The sequence below is a fragment of the Erpetoichthys calabaricus genome, chromosome 3, assembly GCF_900747795.2.
Source record: "Erpetoichthys calabaricus chromosome 3, fErpCal1.3, whole genome shotgun sequence".
Classification (NCBI taxonomy): domain Eukaryota; kingdom Metazoa; phylum Chordata; class Cladistia; order Polypteriformes; family Polypteridae; genus Erpetoichthys; species Erpetoichthys calabaricus.
The window spans coordinates 94,429,353-94,452,368 of NC_041396.2; the positions used below are offsets into that span (position 1 = coordinate 94,429,353).

General features: G+C 39.8%; 1 protein-coding gene across 7 annotated transcripts in view; it reads right to left on the reverse strand.

Annotated features, from left to right (window-relative positions):
- LOC114648243 (transcription factor SOX-13-like) overlaps positions 1-23,016 on the reverse strand; it is a 194,990-nt gene that overhangs the window by 59,810 nt on the left and 112,164 nt on the right. Inside the window, exon 1 of one of the 7 annotated variants that reach the window (XM_028797157.2) lies at positions 19,683-19,913. The exons of the other annotated variants lie outside the window; for them this stretch is intronic. The gene's annotated coding sequence lies outside the window, so the exon portion shown is untranslated. Of the gene's footprint in view, positions 1-19,682; positions 19,914-23,016 lie in introns of those variants that run through there. 7 annotated transcript variants of the gene reach the window in all.

Sequence of the window (23,016 nt, forward strand, 5' to 3'; positions counted from 1 at the left end):
TAAATGCACAAGCAACATGTGAGGTGTACAGGTACATGCATAAAAATCATGAAAAGACGCAATTTTAATCAACTAAACAGAGATAACGCAAATGTATCTTTTGTAGAAAGAAACTGTGAGCATATTAAAGTAGTTCTTGACATTGTAATGTTCTGTGCCAAACAAAATATCCCGTTGCGTGGGCACTTAGAAACTGATGAGGCTCTAAATGATGGAAATGTTTTGGAATGGTTTAAATTGCTGGCTAAGTATAATCCTGAAATTAAGAATCACCTTGACAAACTGCCAAGAAATGCAGAAAGATGAGGTCTGATATACAAAGCAATTTGCTTGAGTCTGCTTCTTCACTGCTCCTCCGAAAAATAAACAAGATTTACGTGTACGTCCTAATAACTGTTATGTTATTATTACTGATGAATGTAAAATTGTTTCAAAAAGACAGCTAGTGGATGTGTGCATTTGCTATATTCAAGGAGGAATTATTAAAGAAAGAGCTATTGGGTATGTGGATATACACAAAATAGCAGTTGACAGCATGTGTTAGGGACAGCAAATCTGGACTTTTCACTGTGCGTGTCATTTCATTTTGACTGACCTTCAGTAATGTTGTGGAATAAAGGAGAAGTGCAAGTGATCCTGAAGCATACATTTCCCGGTGTTTTGTATGTACATTGAAACTCTCAGTGTTTAAATTTGGTTTTCTGTACCACGTCAGTTGTGTGAAGTCTTTTATTGAAATGCAACCGAAAGACTTCAGTCACCATCTGTATCCGTTACACACAGAATTACCTGAAAGATAATTTCAGACATTTTAGGGAAAGCACGTGAAAACTACTTTAATAAAGTACTGAAACGAGATGTAGACCAAATGGAAAAAATGGGATCAACTAAAGGTGCATTTCCCATGAGAGGAAGCTTTCAACAAAACTTTGTGTTCCTTTGTTACAGGCACACTCAGAAAACCTACAACTACCCAAAGCAAAAATGATTTGAGACAGCTATGGAATAACATTTTAGATGGAGCTGACTGTCCGTTTTCACAACGACACCTATGTGTATTCTGTATCCTTCTTACCTAGTTCAGCCACTTTTGGAAACAGAAATTCACTGAAAACATGCATGTGATTATTATAGTATATTTGTTAGTGAAGCAGAATTCTCAGTATTTTTTCAGCAGCTGAAACAAAAAATGAATAAGGAAATGGGTATGTCATCCCTTGTGGAGGTACTCTGTTCTGAAGATGCATTTCTAATATCAGCAAGTTTGACTGGGTTATCATCACTCTCCCAATGACCTCCTGTAGTGTTGAGAAAATGTTCTCCACTACAAATAGGGTGAAAACATGGCTAAGATCTACAATGCTTACTGTTTGCTAAAATCATTTAATATTGAACGTGGGTTATGTGAATCGCTTGATTATGATGAGATCATCTCAATATTGAACAGTAAGTAATATTGTCTCTAACTCATCATGTAAACTGTCAGATGCCATTCAATGAGAAGCCTGAAGAGTTTCTCATCTTCTACTATTGTTGCTAGCATTGGGTTGCACGGCTACTTGTGAGTTTTCAAAAGCAGACCTGGCTTTATGTTGATCCTAGACTACTGATAAGTTTTGCACAACTATTTTGTGTGTGTTCTTTTGGTGGAATGTTGGTAAAATTACTTGACTTCGATAACTACATTAAACTACACTCATCAGACTAAGCAGAAAATGCAGGAGGGGGACTAGAGATTTTTATGAATGTGCAAAGGTGAAAAAGGGAGCAGAGTAGAATTAAAACTAAAATCTATGATCAAGACATTGAAATGCGGACTGAATTAAGTCCATGCCACTGCCCAGAAAAGTAAGTTACAACATCCTGGTGGACTCATGCACACAGAAATGATTCACTCTGTACCAATATCGTAATGATGAATCATTCTTAATGCTGGTGACTTCAATCAAGGAATCAATTCTCTATTAGGCATTCATGGACACTGCAAGCTGAACCTGCTCTATGCAAATATTAATGACTTAAAAGTATAAACCTGTGGTACAATCTGAGCTGGTCTGACCTCAATTTACTACCACCAACAAGCCTGCCAATGACAGCAGCAGCTCTCTGATATCCAAGCCAGACGTTTTAAGTGTGTTTTGTTCCGGGAATCCCTGTAAAATGTTCATTTCCCCATGGAGACAAATAAAGTCTAATCTAATCTAAACCAATGATAGACTTAATTCTACAAAATGTGCGTCTGTTTTTGTTGCTGTATTCAATGATGTATGCTGCAATTGTACAGTTTCTGTAAGCTGTTTCTGTTACTTCATGGATGTGGTTGTAGCCTGCGTCACGTGCGTGCACATAGGGGACAACTAGACGGTTCCAGCTACTGTAATTCTACTGCCTCTCCAGGGGTTGACACTGTGTCCTAATTCCTTTCTCTTTTCCTCCCTGTGCAGGCAGGATGGTTGATGGCTATAACACCTCTGATGTCACATCCGGTTTACATCCACCAGGAGGTGCCTCTTCCTAGTGGAAGGACCCAAAACTGGAAACTCTGCCATCTTGGGACAGTTCTGTTGTGAACTCACATCTACAAAGACAACTCCACAATAATTACCTTTATTTTCATTATTCTTCCAAAACAAATTATACAGGGTGACCAGGCTGGTACCCCAACTCTTTACTGCTGTCGTCCATCTCTCTTACACCCAATAGTTATGTCTGCAGCTGTTGGTATAATATCTACATTCTTCATATATAAATCTGTTGCTGTTAATTTCTCTAGTATAAAATTGTGCTAATTTTATAAATTTTTGGCAGCTTATTCATACTAATTGATAAGAGATAATTCGCTATATTCATAATGTGTTTTCAATGAAAAACTTTTTTAGAATTATGACATGCCCACCTATTTTTTTTCAGGCTTTGCAATTTCTGGCTTCACCTCTTAGGAGTGCACTGTGAAAACCAAAAAAACAATTCCGGGTGGGCTTTAAGACATGTATATGGCCCACTCATTTATCCAAGGGACAAATCAGAGTCATCAGACCTATAAATACCTGGGAGTGCAGCTGGATGATAAATTGGACTGGACTGCCAATACTGATACTCTGTGCGAGAGAGGACAGAGCCGACTATACTTCCTTAGAAGGCTGGTGTCCTTCAACATCTGCAATAAGATGCTGCAGATGTTCTATCAGACTGATACCCTCTTCTACGCGGTGGTGTGGTGGGGAGACAGCATAAAGAGGAAAGACGCCTCACGACTGGACAAACTGGTGAGGAAGGCAGGCTCTATTGTAGGCATGGAGCTGGACAGTTTAACATCCGTGGCAGAGTGACGGGCGCTCAGCAGGCTCCTGTCAATCATGGAGAATCCACTGCATCCACTGAACAGTATCATCTCCAGACAGAAGAGCAGCTTCAGCGACAGACTGCAGTCATGTCCTGCTCCACTGTCAGACTGAGGAGATCATTCCTCCCCCCACACTATGCGACTCTTCAATTCCACCCAGGTTGGGGGGGTTTAAACGTTAACATTATACAAAGTTATTGTCTGTTATACCTGCATTTTTATTACTCTTTATTTTATTGTTTTTTATCGGTATGCTGCTGCTGCTGGAGTTTGTGAATTTCCCCTTGGGATTAATAAAGTATCTATCTATCTATCTATCTATCTATCTATCTATCTAAAGGCCATGTTACATTACACAACTTTTCAAGCAATTTTCAGTCATAGTCTTCATTTACATAATCTTAGCAAATTGGAAGCAGTCGACGGAATGCTCCCGTTAAACCAGTCACTTAATGTAACATGCCTGAAACCTCACTCCAACTAGTTCATTACTCAGACCTGTTTCATTTTGTCTTTAGTTGTAGGGGTGGACTCAGTGTGCATGACAGCTTACATTCAATGAGTGCTCATCCAGAAATACAATTCATAAAATACAGCGACAAGGAAAGTGGAACACAGGGGCTTTGGTCCTCACAAACTGAAGAGAAGCTCCTCTGTCTGACATCTTGTGTTTTACATATCACACAGAATGAGAAAAAGAAAAGACCAAGATTGTGGCTGAATTTGCCCTACCTGATAACCCTTCGTACAGCTCAGATGGGTTTTTTTCTGTTTTTGCAGCTTAAGGATGGCTTCTTTCACCTGCATGGAGAGCTTCTTTGACCGCATGTTGTCTGTTAACAGCAAAATCTTCCATATGCAAGCACCAAACCTCAAATCAACTCCAGGCCTTTTATCTGCTTAATTGATAATGACATAACGACGGACTTGCCCACACCTGCCCATGAAATAGCCTTTGAGTCAATTGTCCAATTACTTTTGAGACCCTGAAATGAAGGGATTGTGTTAAAAAAATGTGAGTTGCCTCACATTTTTATGCAATCGTTTTGTTCACCCCACTGAATTAAAGCTGAAAGTCTGCACTTCAACTGCATCGGAGTTGTTTCATTTAAAATTCATTGTGGTAATGTACAGAACCAAAATTAGGAACAAATTGTCTCTGTCCAAATATTTATGGACCTAACTGTATATGTACAAGGGAGACCCCCTGTTAGCTAAAGAAGCTGAACTACCCAGAGGATCACCTATTCATTTTTTTGTACTTTAACCAGTGCTAATACTCTATAAACACAGAGACCAGGACCCTAGAGTTAGAGCTAACCACTGCTCCACTATGTTTATATACTTTTACATTCCTAAATTTTTAATTCGCTAGCAAATGAAGTATTTTTCTTAGCGCAATCTATGTGACTTGCTGTTAGAATAAAATCAATGTTCCTCTTGTGTGTTACCATGATTCTTATTCCAGAATCATATTTTCCTTTTTTGTTATTTTCTATTAATTTTCACATTATTATTTATTTTAAAACAGCTCCTAATCATTTTGGTTGTTTTTGTTGCCATGGAGCATGGTCCCCGAAGTCATACAAATTATATTATCTACGCAATAGTATAAAGATTAGTGTATTGGACCTATTTTTATCCGAGTTTTGCAGATTCCTATAAAAAAAAAGAAAGAAATCTATGTGCTACTTGATTTTTTATTATTCTCTACGATCGTTCAGTTCCTGACTTCAGCATTAGTATTTTGACTATGGTTCTTTGAGATACAATTTTGGGTTTAACACATTCTAAATTAGTCTTCTGGTAATGACCCCTGGCTTGTTTTTATGACTCTTCTACTGGTCATCCCATTACTTTTCACTGCTTTCCAGTGTAACTGTAACACATTTTAAAGTGACTACAGGAGGCTGGAATCAGAAAGGGCATACTGTTTCAGTACTCCTTTGTTAACAATAATGACCGTTTCAAAACATGGGCTGAGTATCTGATCGGCGCTTCCACTTGCCTATGTTATAAAGAAAGCCGGGGAACCCAAATTCAATCACAGCTGGGATAAAACAACTTGTGATAGTCCAAAACCTGATGTACTGTGGGAAGGATGGTCTGGAGGAGGAAGAAGATGAAGATGAGGAGTAAAGGAAAGACTCTAAAGACTGTGAGTTACACACACAATAAGAAGTTTGAAGGAGTTGAATCAGCATTCAGAGCTAAACCAAGTGTAGTTTTTCTCCTTCATTGTCTGCTTTGAGGTGCGTGTCCTCCATAATGTTTGGGACAAAGACACAATTTCCCTTGATTTACCCTTCTGCTTCCCAGTTTAAAGTTACAAATCAAAAAATTCAGAAGTGATTAAAATGCACATTACAGACTATAATTTAAGGGCGTTTGAATACATTTCAGTCACAACATGTAGAAATAATAACACTTTTACTGCATACTCCTCCCCCCATTTCAGTGCACCAAAATTCTTCGGTACATAGCAATGGCACATACTGTATATTAAAGCAGCCATATTTAGTACTTTTTTGCTTATCCCTTCCTTGCAATAACTGCTTGAAGTCTGTGATTTATAGCCATCATCAGGTGTGGAGTATCTTCTCTGGTGATGCTTTGCCGAGCTTCTAATGCAGCCATCTTCAGCTCCTGCTTGTTTTAGGGGGCTTGTCCCTTTAGGTTTTCTCTTCAGCATATGGAAGGCACGTTCAACTGGACTTAAATCATGTGACTGGCTTGGCCATTCAAGAATTTTCCATTTTTTAGGTTTGAAAAACTCCTGTGTTGCCTTAGCAGTATGTTTTTTGGTCAATATATTGTTGCAGGATAAAGAGCCTTCCAATGTGTTTGGAGGCATTTATTGGAACTTAAGCAGATAACGTGTTTCTATAAACCTCAGAATGTATCATGCAACTGCTTGTCAGCAGTTACATCATCGATGAAGATAAGTGTGCCAGTACCTGTGGCAGCCTTACATGCCCAAACCATAATAAACCCCAGCAGCATGTTTAACAGATGAGGCAGTATGCTTTGGATCTTGGACAGTTCCTTTACGTCGCCACACTTTTTCTCTTACCATCTTTGGCTCATCTGTCCACATGACCTTTTTCCAGAATTCTGCAGGCCCTTTTAAGTACTTTTTTGCAAAATGCAATCTGGCCATCCTGTTTTTGAGGGTAACTAGTTATTTTGCAGTTTAGATTTCTGAGGATACTAGTCTCTGACACATACACATCTGCCTCCTGAAGGCGGTTTCTGATTGGTCGGACAGGCTTTTACTTTACCATAGTGCAGATTCTTCTGTCTTCAACAGTGGATGTCTTTCTTGGCCTACCAGTCTCTTTACAATTACTGAACTCACCAGTGCGTTCTTTCTTCTTAATAATATTTCAGTTGATTTGGGTAATCCTAAACCTTTACAGATGTCTCTAATGGTTTTATTCTTGTTTTTCAGCCTCAAAATGGCTTCTTTGACTTTCATTGCTACAGCTCTTGATCTCATGTTGAACAATGCCAACTATAAACTCCAAAGGGTAGAGTCAAGCCTACAGTGTGCATCTTATGCCTGCATTAATGAAGTAATGAAACACACCTGAGCATTCACAAACATCTGTGACGCCAATTGTCCTTGAAATAGGGGGACCATGTATAAAAAGTGTCATCTCTACGTGGTGTGACCAAAATGTATGCAAATACCCTTAAGTGTGCACTTTAATCACGTCTGAATTGTTTAATTTGTAATTTAAACTATGAAGCAGAGGGGTAAATCAAGGAAAAATGTGTCTTTGTCCCAAACATTATGAAGGGCACTGTATTTGTAGGCTAGCATTAGGCTTGTGATAAACAAGCCGTCTAGTTTTCAGGGAGCGTCTGCCCTGTACGAGACACCATAATGGAATACAAATTTTGAAATCACAGCTTCATGTTGAGAAACACTTGCTGGATAGATCCAGTTTGCTTAACTGACCACATTGAAAAGGTCTTATAATTATAGCGCTTTCCACCAGGTGGCACTCTGCACTAAACATACTTCTACATAAGACCCGACGCGTTGCCGCAGCCGTTTTTAACGGCACTGGATTTTCCAGTCCTGATAAAGCATGAACACAGCAGCCAGTCGGCCTTATTTCTCTCCATTGCAGATTTCAAGAACATAAAACAAACAAACAAACGAGAGACCTTAATGGAAAAAGGAGGGGAAAAGAATGCTTTGTAACTGAAGAGGAACAAAGGAAATGGGAACAATAGGTCTCGAGACAGACAAAAGCAATAAAACTCAGGAAGCGTGTCAAGAGAACAATACCATACCAGATTACAGAATGCCAGCATCTCCCACTAAAAGAGGAAGAGGAAGGATAAAATGCATGACAAACAAACTGGGCTGATACAGCAGATTACAAAGAAAAAAAAGGAATAACAAAGCATAGATGAACTGTTTTTGTGTTTTGTTTTAAACCAAATTGCAGTTAAACAATGACTGACTGGAGGCAAGTCAGTGGCTGACCTAGTTCCCTGAGGCACCTGAGCTGGTTTCCTCATTCCAAATGCTGCTTGCTTTACGTAGGACTTTTTCAAGGCATGCCGGAAAATATCAAATTGTCAAAAAACAACAGACTGTCAGACTGAAAGATTCTCTGTTAATGAAAATATGATTGCATTGTATTCCCTGGTGTATTTTCAAAGCATCTGGCATTTATGTCATTCTTTTAAATACAATGTTCAACAAGACAGGTTTGCCGACACCTTGTGGACACAAATGAAGCAATGTTGATTGCGTGTGGCCAGCTCTCCCTGCACAAGTTGACCGTATGAGCGCTAACTACTCTTTCCCAGACAAACCCCCCCCCCCCCACTACCAACAAAGACAGCATCCTGCTATTCTTAGTGGCCAGACGGTACCCCCTGTACCGCTCCAGGCATGACCACCCTTTCCTGCCAAGGTCGCGACCCCCGATGCTATCTGACTTTTCTTTTCAGTTTCATGCTCTGGCAGCTGGCATGTCGTGCCTGCCACAATGGGTTTAAAAATAAAATAACAGCAGCAGCAGCCGACTGGCACCTGTGCCAGGAAGGAACAGGGGGGATATTTTTGGCTTTGCAGCCTTCACACCCTGACAAGACTAACAGCACCCACCCTCCACCCACTAAAAAGGCAGAGCAGGCATTTGACAGCTTCTTGTTTTCTCACATCGGTGATGATTGAAGAGCAAGGTGCAGGTGAATCTTGAGAACTTGAGTTACTTAATGAAAGTTTGAAGGGAGAGCATCTCATAAAAACAATCACACGCTGTACTTTTTGGTGTGATTTCACATACTCAGAATAAATGAAATATAATAGTTTGGAACCATCAATGGAAGTTATAATGGTTTTACACTGCCCACCTGTTTCCAGTACAACTTGAGATTTTGGTAAGATCTGATCTATATATACATGTTGCACATTTAGACCCTACATTATGTTGCGTGTGACTTATGCAAACTTATACTTAAATAGCAAAGTTACTTTTGAGATGCAAATGTTTGATTTTATGCAACCTACGAACCTTTTGTTTCTAGAGATTGAGGAGTCTTGGATGCCGTCTTAGGTGAAGCACGTGGCACATGCATCACATTCACTCAAATTTTGTTCCAAGTAAAGCTGATGTGACATTACATGACTTCTAATAGGAAGAGATGTCAAAGATGACGACTGTACTTGCCAATCTCTTTGCCTGAAGATGTCAGATTACACAACTAGAAATCACAGGGGAAGACAAACTCAATGACTCTGTGCCAACGTGTGAGGACAGTTTCCCTTTACAAAGTACTGAGTGCTCGCTCCTTTTCCGACAATGTAAGATATGTGGTAGTCAGCATTGCTCTCTTACTCATATTTCTCCTACAATATTCTAGTTTCGTATGTGCAATGGTAATATATATAGTCACACACATGCACAAGGGGGACAGTTGACAGGCTCAGGTAGTGTTATTCGTCAGCCAGACCAGGGGTTGTCGCTTTCACCTGATCCTCACTCCTCCTGTTCCTCTGCAGTTCAGCCGAAGGCCCGGAGTCTCAATGACATCACCACAGGTCCACCCACTGTTGACATCACTTCTGGCAAACCCTGATGACATCATTTCCGGTACCCAGCTACATCAGTTCCTGTTCCAGACGCCCTGACTCCACCTCTTCCTCCTATCCACCATATTTATAGAGAAGACTCAACCTGTTAAGTCAATTCAGTTGTGAACTCTGCTAAGTAAAGACGTGTTTCTCTTTTTTCAGTATACGGGGTGGCCATCCCAAAACCTTTTTCTGTCTGCTGCCTGATTTTTTACTACAATATATATATATATATATATAACTCTCAGACCCCCGTGACCCTGTAGTTAGGATATAGCGGGTTGGATAATGGATGGATGGATGGAAATATAACTCATGTGAAAGGATTTTTAGAGATGTATTTGCTTTGTGTTTCTGAGGCTTGTTTTTAACAAAAGAAACAAGCCAGGCTGCTCAGCTTTGTTATCAGAGGTTCACATGCTTTCACTGAAATCAATATGTTCATCAATCACTCCATGAAACTCGATGTCAGGTATAATTAGGTGACTTGCTTTATGGTTTTGATTTTTAGAATTAATTAAAGGATAACTGGCATTTTTCAAGTCAAGGTTATTTCTTCACAATCATGGCATATATTAATTTGTCACATAAAATAGTGTTCTAAAGTGAAGCATTCTTTATAAATTTGAAAAACACTGTGTCTGTCCCTGAAGCTTACAATGGGGCTCTATTGAACCCAGCATCCATACATGTTAGAAAAAGATTTAAAAGTTACCAAATATGTCCACTTTAAAGTAGCAAAGGTTTCAATTCAAGAAAATGTGCCTTCTGCGTTTATAAGGCAGCCTAGTGTAAATGGAAGGAAATTAGAAGTAATTATTTTATTAGTTTTTTGGTCCTGTTTTCTGAAGGTAAGGATATGTGTCTTGCAACAGCCGAGGAGTTATGACAATGTAATGACAAACCCCCTCATTACAATCTGCACTTATTTTACATAGGGCACAAAGTGAGATGCACAATGAGTTGTAGCATACTGAAAAGAGGAGTTTCATTGTAGTTTATACAAATAACAACAAGTCCGACCTGATTACACTGCATTGCATTTTTAATAAAAAGCTTTGATTTTTTTTATAGCACCAAACTACTTTTACCTTGTCATGTCTTGCACATGATCAAATAACCTCTGAAAAAAGGCAGAGTGTACGACAGAGCATATTGAAGTGCCACAAACCCATTGCCATTTTTTAACGCATGATGAGTTACTGTTACTTATGATATAATAATAAAAGAATTGAACACTATGTTTTTGAGTGTAAAAATTCACTGACCACGATGTCACTCAATCTGTAAACACCAATCTGCAGACTCCATGTAGAACCTGGCTATGTGAGGTAGGAATGACATCCTAGTCGAATCCCGTAAAACACCAGAAGTGACTCTACTCCATTGGGACCCATGAGCAAGACCCTTAACCTGCAACTGCTCTGTCCTGAGTATGATGTTAATCTGCATCCAGCTCTACAAGCAGGTCCTCCAACTTACAGGGAAAACTCGGGAGTTTGGTGGCAGAATTGGCACTCCAGCCACTGCAAAAAATCTCAAAGTTCAGTGTGGTGCTGAGGTGTCACCTGTTGCACAGCTAAACTCAGATTGCAACACACTGTAATTAACACATGCTCCCAACCTCACCTCACCTCTGCCTATATATTCACTAAACTTCAGCCTGATTACATTTTGGAGAATTGGCATTGTTAATTTGGCCCTTGTGTATGTGTGTGTGTATGTGTGTGTGTGTGTGTGTGTATTTTCAACCTGCAATGGACTTTCCAGGTATTGTTCCTACCTTGTGTCAGATGCTTACTGAGATAGACTGCAGCTGAATCACAACCCTACCCTGGATAAGAGTGTTAGGAAGATGGATGGATGTACAGCTGTATGCAGGACTTTAAGTGGATCAGTATGCACAGATACGCCATACTGGCATCCTCCATTTCAAGACTGGGTGTATGCCTAGAACGTCCAGTTCTTGTTACTTCATTGCCTGCTGCTCATGCTCAGTGAAGCACACACGTGAATATCAATCCAGCCAGAGCAGGCAGTATCTTCCATATATTGAAAGACAACATGAGATCAGAAATGTGATTCTTTTTTTCCCATTGTTATTGTCTAGCTGTCTACAGAGCAGAGTGAGCAAGGGTACCGCAGGGTAAGATGAACGGGTAGGTTGGCAAAGGCATGAGACTCACAGCCAGTCTCCTTTTAAAATGGCTAAATCCCACAACAATGGTTTGCCTTTTCCCTTGTTAGGATGACATGGTTACACCATTTTGTAATATGTGTGTAATCTGAAGACACAATACAATACTTGATAACATTTCTGGCTTAAAAAAATGGATGTATATAGTAAGTTTTAAGGCTTTTTCTATCACACACTGATGCTGGGTTCCACAAAGCCCCAATGTAAACTTTAAAAACAGACAAAGTAATTTTAAAATTTATAAAAATGCTTCCATTTAAGGCACAATTTTATATAGCAAATATATAATATATGTAAAATGAATGTGAGGAAATAAGTTTGACTTGAAAAATATCAAACTTTTCCTTTAATGTGAAACCTTACAAAGCTACACATTAGTCGTTACTTTGATTCACAAGAGTTCATTAACATGATGGCATGAGGACAAGTGGTTAGTAGCACAGCCTCACTGCTCCAGGGCATGGTCTATGAAGAGCTGGTGAATTCTCCACTCATACAAATTAGCCATCTTTAGCTACTTTGGTTTTATCCCTCATGATAAGGACATGCATGTTAGGTTAATTATGCTGCATTCCATTTACCTTGGAAATCAGAGTTGGGAATGATGTCTCACCCAAAATGGATTTTTCCAGGAAGACCTTTGTTGTGCTTGGTCCATTAGAATAAACAGCAATTGATAACAACACATTATGCAGCATTAGCGACATGTCCAGAGATAAAACGTTGGACAGTACTGTGTGTACAACTGATTTATAGAGACACAAATAGACAGAAGTGTTAAAAAACAGAATAACACAACAGCTTTCACTACAGTTCACAGTGTATGTCACCATTTTGGGTAGATGTCATGATTTGAAGCTCGACAAACCTGGACTTGACACACCAGCCCTAAGTTTCTGAGTTGAAAATCTAACTTAAGGGGGCATTGCAACTGAAAATTGCAAATAGGAACTTGGAAATTCCGAATTCCCACTTCAAATGGAATGCAGCACTAGTACAAATATTATGGCCTAATATGAGCAAAATGTGGAAATCTGTTCTGTGATGGACAAGGTTTGTTTCTGCCTTAAACTTAAAACTGCAAAGGCTGGCTCTGACTCCGTAAAATCCTGTAATGACAAAAGCTGGTAAGTAAAGGGATGGACAGGTGGAGCTCACCAAGTTACTAATATTTTTCTGTTAGGCATTCATACATGACTATTAAACTGTTGAGATGTGCTTGGGAGTGACAAAGAACAAGCTGCTACTTGTCAGGATGTGATGTTTGTTGATTGGATTGAGACTCTCATTTCAAACAATTTTAACAAGCAGATTTCAGCAATTATGTCCAAATGGCAAAATAAACTTCTGTGAATAAACATTTATAACCACCACCCAGGCTAACTGAGCACTAAAAAAAAATGTAAAAAGGTGCTCAGGTTAGGAAAGAAAACTGGCATGGCTTATAAAGCAAGGGGGTGCACGAGAAAGAAACAAATCTGCTGTTCACTAACAAAGCTGCCACAGCGAAAGCCAGCAACAAAGTGGACCTCCAAAACCAAAACTAAAAAATGAATGCAGAAACAGAAATATAGCTGCTGATGTCATTTAAACACAATAAGTCCACCACCATCACTGCTAATAACGGAGTATATTAAGAAGTAAAAAAATAAGACAAGTGAAGGAAGACCATTCAGTCAAAAACACAGCTTCATATTAGCCTTGACTCGACTTCATACTGAGGGGCAAAAAATGGAAACATCATCTCTTTGGGCTTTGGGATAAACCATAACCCAAATGAAATGGCCACTGAGCCTTTTCCTCATCATGCATGGTAAATCCTGTTTAACTTAAACTTGTTTAAAATGTTGCTGTCTTGTCACACCTGTGCTGGACAGCCAGCCTGCTTTCAACATTTGCACGGATTACATGTTCTGCTGTTGTCTGCATGGATGTTATGTGGGTATTCTAGTGTCCTCCCACATTAAAAAAGATGGGATATTTCAGATGAGCTGGCAGCTATGAATCTGCCTGATGAGTGAGTGTTGTTTCTGGTTTTGTCTTATGATGGACTGGGCTACCATCTATGGTTAGTTCCTGCTTTCAATCCAGTGCTAGATTGATAGATTCTAAATCTATGAGACCAAGTGGAGTACAAAGCAATCCAGACAAATGAGTGATGGATTATTATTCCCAAATAACAACTGTTAGCTTAATGAATAAGCCACATTGAAATTTTGTGTTCTCCATTACAGTATTTAATTTCATTCTGGTCCCAGTACCTCCTGAACAGAGATGGTTTGAAATTTCCAGAACAAATTCTTAAAAGGATATGCACCACTTTAAGCAAGAGCCTGCATTACTCATTTAATTACAAACTGAATAACTAAAGCACTAGGCTTACAATGAATACAAGAAACAAATCTCTCTCTCTCCCTCTCTCTGTCTATATTATATATATATATATATATATATATATATATATATATATATATATATATATATTGCTTAGTTTTACTGTCAAATAAAGCAAAGAGTACGCGGCACATGTTTTGCCCTCATTTGGGCTCATCAGGCATACACACTCTACTGCTTCCCTCTCGGGGAATCGAACCTCGTCGGACGTCAGCGTCAGAGACGAAGCCCCTTTACACTGCACCACGGCGTGTGGTTCATTTTTATTTGACAGCCTGTAGGTCCGGAGTAATTACATTCATTGCATTCGTAGACTGAGTCTCGATGACCTGAATTGTGTGGGTGGTTACCTACCAGGTAACACTTGTAGTTGGTCTGCTATTTTCCAAACATCCGCTACGGTGCCCTCTTTCAGTTGCGAGAAGCAGATCATGGAATGCTTGCATAGTTTTACTGTCAAATAAAGCAAAGAGTACGCGAAACGTGTTTTACCCTCATTTGGGCTCATCAGGCGTACACACTCTACTGCTTCCCTCTCGGGGAATCGAACCTCGGATGTCAGTGTCAGAGACGAAGCCCCTTTGCACTGCGCCACGGCACATGGTTCATTTTTACTTGACAGCCTTTAAGCAGTAGAGTGTGTACGCCTGATGAGCCCAAATGAGGGTGAAACACGTGTCGCATACTCTTTGCTTTATTTGACAGTAAAACTATGCAAGCATTCCATGATCTGCTTCTCGCAACTGAAAGAGGGCACCGTAGTGGATGTTTGGAAAATAGCAGACCAACTACAAGTGTTACCTGGTAGGTAACCACCCACACAATTCAGGTCTTCGAGACTCAGTCTACAAATGCAATGAATATATTATATATATATATAAATATATGCACACACACACACAGTAGGGGGCTTTGCCACCTGCTCGCTTTGATCACCCATCCCCTCCTCCTACGTGCTGGCTAATTCAGGTCTCTGCCGCTCGCGTTGTGAAGGAGGGGCTGAACGCACACTAAGGAGATGCGGACATCAGCTACTGGTTTGCTGCTGCCGAACAGCGTGTTCTGCTTGTCGCGCTGCGTGTCGATCATTTAAAAGCTTATACAGCAGCTGTCCTTTTGTCTCACTGCTTTGTCTCGCAGGATGTCAGTGTCTTCCAAGAAGATCACATCTCGACCCAAAATTTTTTAAAATATAATAGATATATATATATATACTAGCTGTACCCCATGGCTTCATCCATGAAACAGGACAAACTTTCAAAATCAATAGACTTTGCCACTGTATCTGATCATGTTCAGCTTTGAAGGGAGAGCGTTCCCCAAGTGGGGAGAGAAAGCACATGGCCGTGATATCTCTAAAACACATGGAGCTCTGATCTCTCTTTCAAAAACGTCAAATGTTACTCCTTAACAATCTGTAGATAATAATGTCTGCTGAACAAACAGGTATTGCTAGCTAAGTGGAGGCAAGGTGCACTCCAACATGTGGCAAGATGTAGACCAACTTGAACAGAGGCTGGCGAGTGAATGAGGAAGGCCCCACCCCCTGCTCTCAGCCCACAGCCACCTTCTTGGATTTGCATAAATACATCGGTGCCACAAGCAAATTATGGTACTTGATGATGAGAGAAGTTGCAAAATCAACCGGAAAGTTTAAGCAAATTAAAGAAAACAACCAGATCTAAATCTGTTGAGTAATTCTCTTGTCCAAAGCGGACAGACATATAGACAGAACGCGCTTGGACCACGAAATTTTTAAAACTGTTTCTTAGCGAGCACCTATGGGCCGAGAGTAACCTACAAACCAAGTTTCAAGTCCCAAGCCCTCATGGTTCGGGAGATTTCGTGATGAGTGAGTCATTGGTATTTGGCTTTATATAGACAGTATATATATAAATGCAGCTAGCGATATCCTCGGCAAAGTCGTTGGAATTCACATCTTTCTTACGGCAAATTGATTGACAAAGTGAGACAGCAAAAAGGAATGGCAGTGACATCTGCTGAGCATGAAGAAAATTGCAAAAGCCAATTACATGTCAAGCACATGCAGCACTGCAACATGCTAGTACTCACAAACTGCTCGAGTTGATACCTTAATCTTGGGAAGGCCAGAGGTCTACATGTTTCCTAGTAAATGTTAGTTTGTAAGGTTGCTGGTCGACATTACTGCCTTCACAGTGAAATTCCAAGCAAATGACTTAAATTATCTAAAGTGGTCCATCCATTTAACTAATCCCAGTACAATCCCATAGACTATGCAGACAACACCAGACATAAATCCACCACAGAGCACACTCACATACGGCCCAACAAATGGCAACATTAAAAGAGTTAAGCATCCTAACAGTACCTACCAGGAGAACCTAAATGAAATTTAAATGGACACTGAGAAAACACACAAACACACACAGACAGAGACTGCGCTTGGAACAGTAATGCTACATGCCATGCTGCCTCACGATAACTAGACACATGCATCTTTGAAAGTCCCTATAAGTTAGTTAAAGATTCTCTTCTTTACTTCTATCCTTATCAAAGTTAAGCTAATGCCATCGATTTGATGTGAACGCATCACAAAAGCACACATACTATAACAAAATATTACATTATGTTCATAAAATGGATAACACGTATAATATTAAACATATTTTTTAAATTAATATAATATTAAACATTACATTAACAAATTAATATTACACTTATTAAATGTTAAAAAAAAAAAAAATTCCATTACACTCTGTCTAGAAAGTTAAACCGAAAAAGCTCTAACACTTTGCAGCAAGTAAAATGTTCTACTATTGAACCTACTCAATCTAGTTCAGAGGGTAAGAGGCTGAAGTCTATCCCGGTAAAACAACTCTGGATGGGGTGCCCGTGTATCACAGGGCACATGTGCACACCTACACTCACTTGTACATATTATGATTTATGCTGGTTTTAAATTAATCTATTATCTCTTATTACATTATACATCAGTATATAGGTTTTAGATGGATGCAAAAGTCAATTTCTGCATCAGATTTTGGATTAAACTTTGTTTTCTATTTAATATTTTAATAATAATATTTAATATTTAAAATATAAAAAAAAAATTTAATATTTTTTCAGGAGCCATCTTTGGTGCCTGTTTAAAACAATACAGGGATTGCTTTATCCTGCGAAAGCATCAAGCACTGTGAAGAAATGGCACACAGTCAACGAGCTTTGTCCCCTGATAACACCTGCACTGCAGTTCAAAAACAGATGCACCACAAAGTTAAAATTGCTGTGCTGCTGCCAGGACTCCCAGCAGGAGAGACGGGCTGAGTGTAAGCAAGCAGGTGTTGCATCCAATTCAGCAAAGAACATAACCAGCCCTCCCCACACAGCAAAAAATGTCAATCAAACTTCGAAATGAGTGACACTACATGATCAGGGCTTGCACAGAAATCAATACTAGACCTCACCCTTCTCTACAGATCATTGCAATGTCCAAATTTCATTCTCTTAAAAAAAGTTAATCGCCTTTATGAACGTTCAGCCACAGCAAAGAATCTGTGAGAACACCCATTCATAGTGCTAACTAATAAATGACCTACAAATGATGGCACACTGCAAGACATCGATTGCACCACAATAAGGCAGGACAATGCACTTCACTCGATTTTGGCGAATCGTGGTATAGCCTTCCTCTTTGTTGCACCCCTTGAAATGCCATCTCACACCCATTGGGTTGAATACTCAGCATCAACTCGGTTTCTAGTTTTCTGACATTCTCCTGTTGGTCACCTCCATTATTTCTAGTTTGTCCCTCTTTCTTTGGAAAACATAACAATAAGGAGTCATTTTAGAGAAGCCAATCAACCCGAAGCAAATACCTCATTTTGAGGAAAAGGCACACTGAGACTGGCAGAATGTGGAAACTCCATACAGGTAGTGGAGACAGCTGGGATTCCAAACTAAAATTCTGGAGTGTTGAGACAAAATGGTTAACCACTGCATTACCACACTACCCACTCTCAAAGTTTGCAGAACACTTTTTTTTCTATTTTTTTTTTTTTATTTATAAGCTTTATTCAGAACAATTATCAGGCCCAATCTTATCTGTGATATTTAAATGAATACTGCCAAGTCAATTCAGGTATGACTGGTTTCTAAAATACATTCTTGTGGTTGTTTATTCTATGCTATGATGAGCTCTAAGGACTAAAGATGACCACAAAAATAAAGAGAGAGAGAGAAACAGAGCGACACTACAACTCTCAGAAAGTGCACACTTGTGGAATTTCTCTCACAGCCTTTGGAGACGTAATCACACCTCCAACTGCAACAGAGCTTGAAACAGAGGAAGGAAGTATAATGGCCAAAGGTAACAAAAATAAACTGCTGTGCCCAAATGATACACCCTGGCAGATCCGCTCACATCACGCTAAAGTAAAACTATAAATAAGAAGACTAGAAAAACAGAATAGAAAGTGGTCAAGGACTACTAGATAGCAAATAACTGGCAGAAACAAGTGGAAATGATTATTTATTAAGAAGCAACAAGACTAGGGCATCAAGAAGCTAGTGTATGACATTTCATGGCACTACACAGGGACTTGGACACAACTTTGCCTCCAAAAAGAAGAGCAAGCTGAAGTATGAAAGTGATCGTTGCCTTGATCTTATCAATTGTAGGATGCATACTGCTCCTTGTCAATTTGCTTCTTCCTTCTGTTGGATAAATTTGAAAAACCCAAAAGCTTTGGGGTATGCTGCCCACAAAATTGTGATCCCCTCCAGTTTTGCTGACCAGAACTGGTACATTCGGTAGAAGGAGCAAATCCTTGTTTCCTTTCAGCTGTTTTCTAAAGTGACAGAAGTGGGGGTGACCCACCCCTCTCATAGACAGCTGTAGAAGGAGTGGAGTTTCATTCACAAAACTGGAAAGCGGCCAATAGATGAAGACAATGTAGGCTCGAAAAATGGTCTATGAATGTGTTGTTTTTATTTTGTTACACTTTCCGAAAATTTCGCAGCATTTGCTGCAAGTGATCTGATCTGTTTACGTTGCCTTCCTTTGCTCTGTTCCAGGAATTCGGCCTTGGGTGGCACAGAAGCACTGAGTCTGTATGGCAGGCTGTTAACAAACAAGAATGCAATAAACAGCTTTCTCAGTTAAGCTGTGGACCTTTTCAGTTTAGAACTGCAGTAACCTATCACAAAACAGTTGACAGGTGACATGAATAGAAACTATAAACTTCAGTTTTGATAGCCTGACTCCAACAGAGAGAATGGAAGCAGCAATATGAAGATGAACATGACGTACAGGACAGGGTGGCAGGTATTCATACTAAGCACGGACATGAAGTGCCCGAGTTTGTCCTGCCAATGTTTTGAAAGGAAAAATGAAAAACAAGAACAAAGGGGAACATTCAATGGCACATTTAATCTTCCAGATAAGACCAAAGGAGGTCCTCGAGCATGAAAAAAAATGTAACAATATCCATCCACTTAATATCATTAAAGCTGGACACTGGCAAATTAAAATGTGTGTCATTCTACTAACTATGGAAAAAGATGAAAAGACTAATTTAGTAAAACCCCAGAGTCAGTCAGAATCTAAAAGAGAAAACACAAGATTAACAGACTAAGCAAAGGAAATTTCCGCAATCCTCTCACTTTACCTGCTCTTTGGTCAAACTTCTGGAGATTTGGGCCTCCACTCTCAGAAAAGGAATGGCCGTCCTTACATCAGGAACCTAATGAGCACTGCATGTGCTACAGAATCCAATATGAAAATACTTCTCTCTCTCTCGCTCTCCTTTCCTTTCTAATTGTCACTCTCACTTTCCAGAGTTGCTGCCAGCTCTTCATCCAGTCCTCTGAGCTCAGGATATACATGTGGAGTGGATAAAGCAACAAACAGCTGCTCCACAATCACTGTATTTGCATGAAACGTGCAACAAAGCTGGCTACTGTACCCGAGCCAGCCAGGGAGGGCTGGCCTCTGGAAACAAATACCAACAACAATAAAAACCACAACCAGAGTAGAAGAGCAGGGTGCCAACGATCCTGAAAAGAGCTTGTTATTTCCTCGCGGGAACAATAAAATGAACAGAGACGATGAACTACTTACTGGAGGAGGGCGATTAAAAAAATAAATTAAAAATGACTGCAGAAGAGAACTGCATCGGAAAAATGAACAAAGATTTTAGTACTACACGAAAGCAACAAATTTAAGAGAGTTACGGATTACGTAGAAAGAAGCGTGTAGGTACTGATAGACTAACTAAAGTAGGACACGATGAAATGTGCAGCGTAAACCAAGAAGATGCAGAGTAGAAATGAAAGGACAAATCCTGAATGAAAGGTTTTAGGAAAAAGAAAAATAAGAACGAGGCGGCCAATCCTGACTGTGACAATAAAGATAAGACCAGGGTGTGGTAAATGAAGAGACCTAAGATAAGTAAGGGTAGAATGGGGTCAGAAGAAACATCTACTTAAAAAAGAGAAGTAAACCCTTTTAATTCTAAGCAAGCTGGCAGAAACAAGAATAATTAATCAGAAGTTTTGTTTACATCAAGTTTAAAATCTAAAAGGTCCCTTTTCTAGGCTGCTTTTCTATTTTTCAGGTAATGTCTATCTCAGTGGCACTCAGCATGAGGTAGGAACCAACCCTAAAAGGGGCACAAATCCATTGCAGAGCATTCTCACTCACACTCTAAAGATGTGAATTCATCTTATATACACACATACACACACACACACACGTTTCATTGAGATGTGAAAAGAAAGCACAAACAGTGAAAACAGCACGCTGGCAGTATCTCCTCAGGAATCTGAACTCGGGTCTTTTAAGCTGAAAGTCAGCAGTGCCACCATGCTGGGGATGTTTAAAAATTATACACTTAAAAAGTTGGCAAATGCAATATCCAAACAACCCACTTAATCCAATCATAACAACATCAGAACAAAAGAAATCTGACAAACGAGAGGAGACCATTCTATCCATCAAGCTCATCTGTTCAGCTAATAGCTAAGTTGTCCCAATGTCTCAACCAGATACTACTTAAAGATTAGAGCAATCAGGGGGTAGCACTGGGTGCAGAGCAAGAACCAAGCCTGGGCAGAATGTCACAGGAGACTCTTTATTACCATAAATGAATTTATGTCAGCAAAGTATGTAGTTTATTTATGTACTGTATATAATATATGGGTGGCACGGTGGCGCAGTGGTAGCACTGCTGCCTCGCAGTTAGGAGACCCGGGTTCGCGTCCCGGGTCCTCCCTGCATGGAGTTTGCATGTTCTCCCCGTGTCTGCATGGGTTTCCTCCAGGTGCTCCGGTTTCCTCCCAAAGACATGCAGGTTAGGTGGACTGGCGATTCTAAATTGGCCCTAGTGTGTGCTTGGTGTGTGGGTGTGTTTGTGTGTGTCCTGCGGTGGGTTGGCACCCTGCCCGGGACTGGTTCCTGCTTGTGCCCTGTGTTGCCTGGGACTGGCTCCAGCAGACCCCTGTGACCCTATGTTCGGATTCAGCAGGTTGGAAAATGGATGGATGTATATAATATCTGAAGTGCACAGTGACAAAAAGAGACTTCCACTACATCTCAATGGATGAAACCCCTTAAACAAGGACTGGAAGAAGTTTTCAATCAACTGTTGAACCTTTACCTTTTAATAAGAATGAGAAGGAAAGATTTGAAAAAATATAAATATGGAAATCAGAAAGAAACATTGCAACAGTAATATAAAAGAAGCCTAGACAAAATATTGGTTTTCTCAGCAGAAATGGCAACTTATGGTTAAATAGTAAGAATTCAATACTTTGTAGTACAGCACATTTCCAGAGCTCAAGGACACTCTGAATGCAATATGAATAAAAACAAAATAAAAGAGAAGATAGAATTTCAAAACCAGCCCAAGGCACATAATAATCTACTGTTTAATTATGACATCAACAAAAGCAACAACAAGCAAATACGTGCCACAATACAAAAGATGTAAAAGTGTATTATAAAAGGAAAAAAGCAGCAGGTTGGTTTTAGAAACATTCATGACATCGGTCGGCAGCTTAGGTCCAAAGGCAGTGAATGAATTGTATTTTGTGTAGGATTAGGGCAGCAGGGAAGTCATGGTCAGTGCAGGTATGCAATTTCATTTAAACAGACATGTTCTAGCGTAGATGGTATGATGTCTGTGCCAAGAGATTACAGAAGGACAATGCAGATCAGTGAGGAGGAAATTTGGAAAAGTTTCCTCTTTGCTCTAAATAAGGTACTAAAAGTTACAAGGAGTGACTGCCTTACCTATAGAAGAGATTTGATATTGAAAATACCGTTATCGGCAGCATCAGCTAAACACAGAAACTAACCCTGGACTTAGTGGCTGTCTTCCACAGGCTACGCTTATGTACACCCACTCTCGCTTTCTCTTTCTCTCATATGGGGTCATTTTAGAGTCACAAATTAAACAAATGCATCTTTAAGTTGTGGAAGAAAAACTGGAAAAAAACATATTGACACAGAAGAATGTATAAACTCCACATAGTCAGTGACTAGGGAAGGATTTGGTACCAGGACTCTGGCAATGGAAAGTGGAATTGCCTATAAAGTTATCATCCAATTATGCATTCATTTTAGAAACTTCCCTAATTCATTTGTGGGTTTCACTGGGGTACCAGAGACGATCCCTATAGCATCTGGTGCTGGGCAGAAACCAGCCTGGAAGAGAGCCGCTTCATTGCGGGATACATTCACATACCAGAATACCCAGAGTAAAACCCACACAAACACAAGGAAAACATGTTAACTTTATAGACTTTATGTTAGGTAGAATGCCTACAGGGTAGCTGGGTGGTCTCGTGGCCTGGAACCCCTGCAGATTTTATTTTTTTCTCCAGCCGTCTGGAGTTTTTTGTTTTTTCTGTCCTCCCTGGCCATCAGACCTTACTTTTATTCTATGTTAATTAGTGTTCCCTTATTTTAATTCATATTTATTTTGTCTGTTTTCTCTTTCT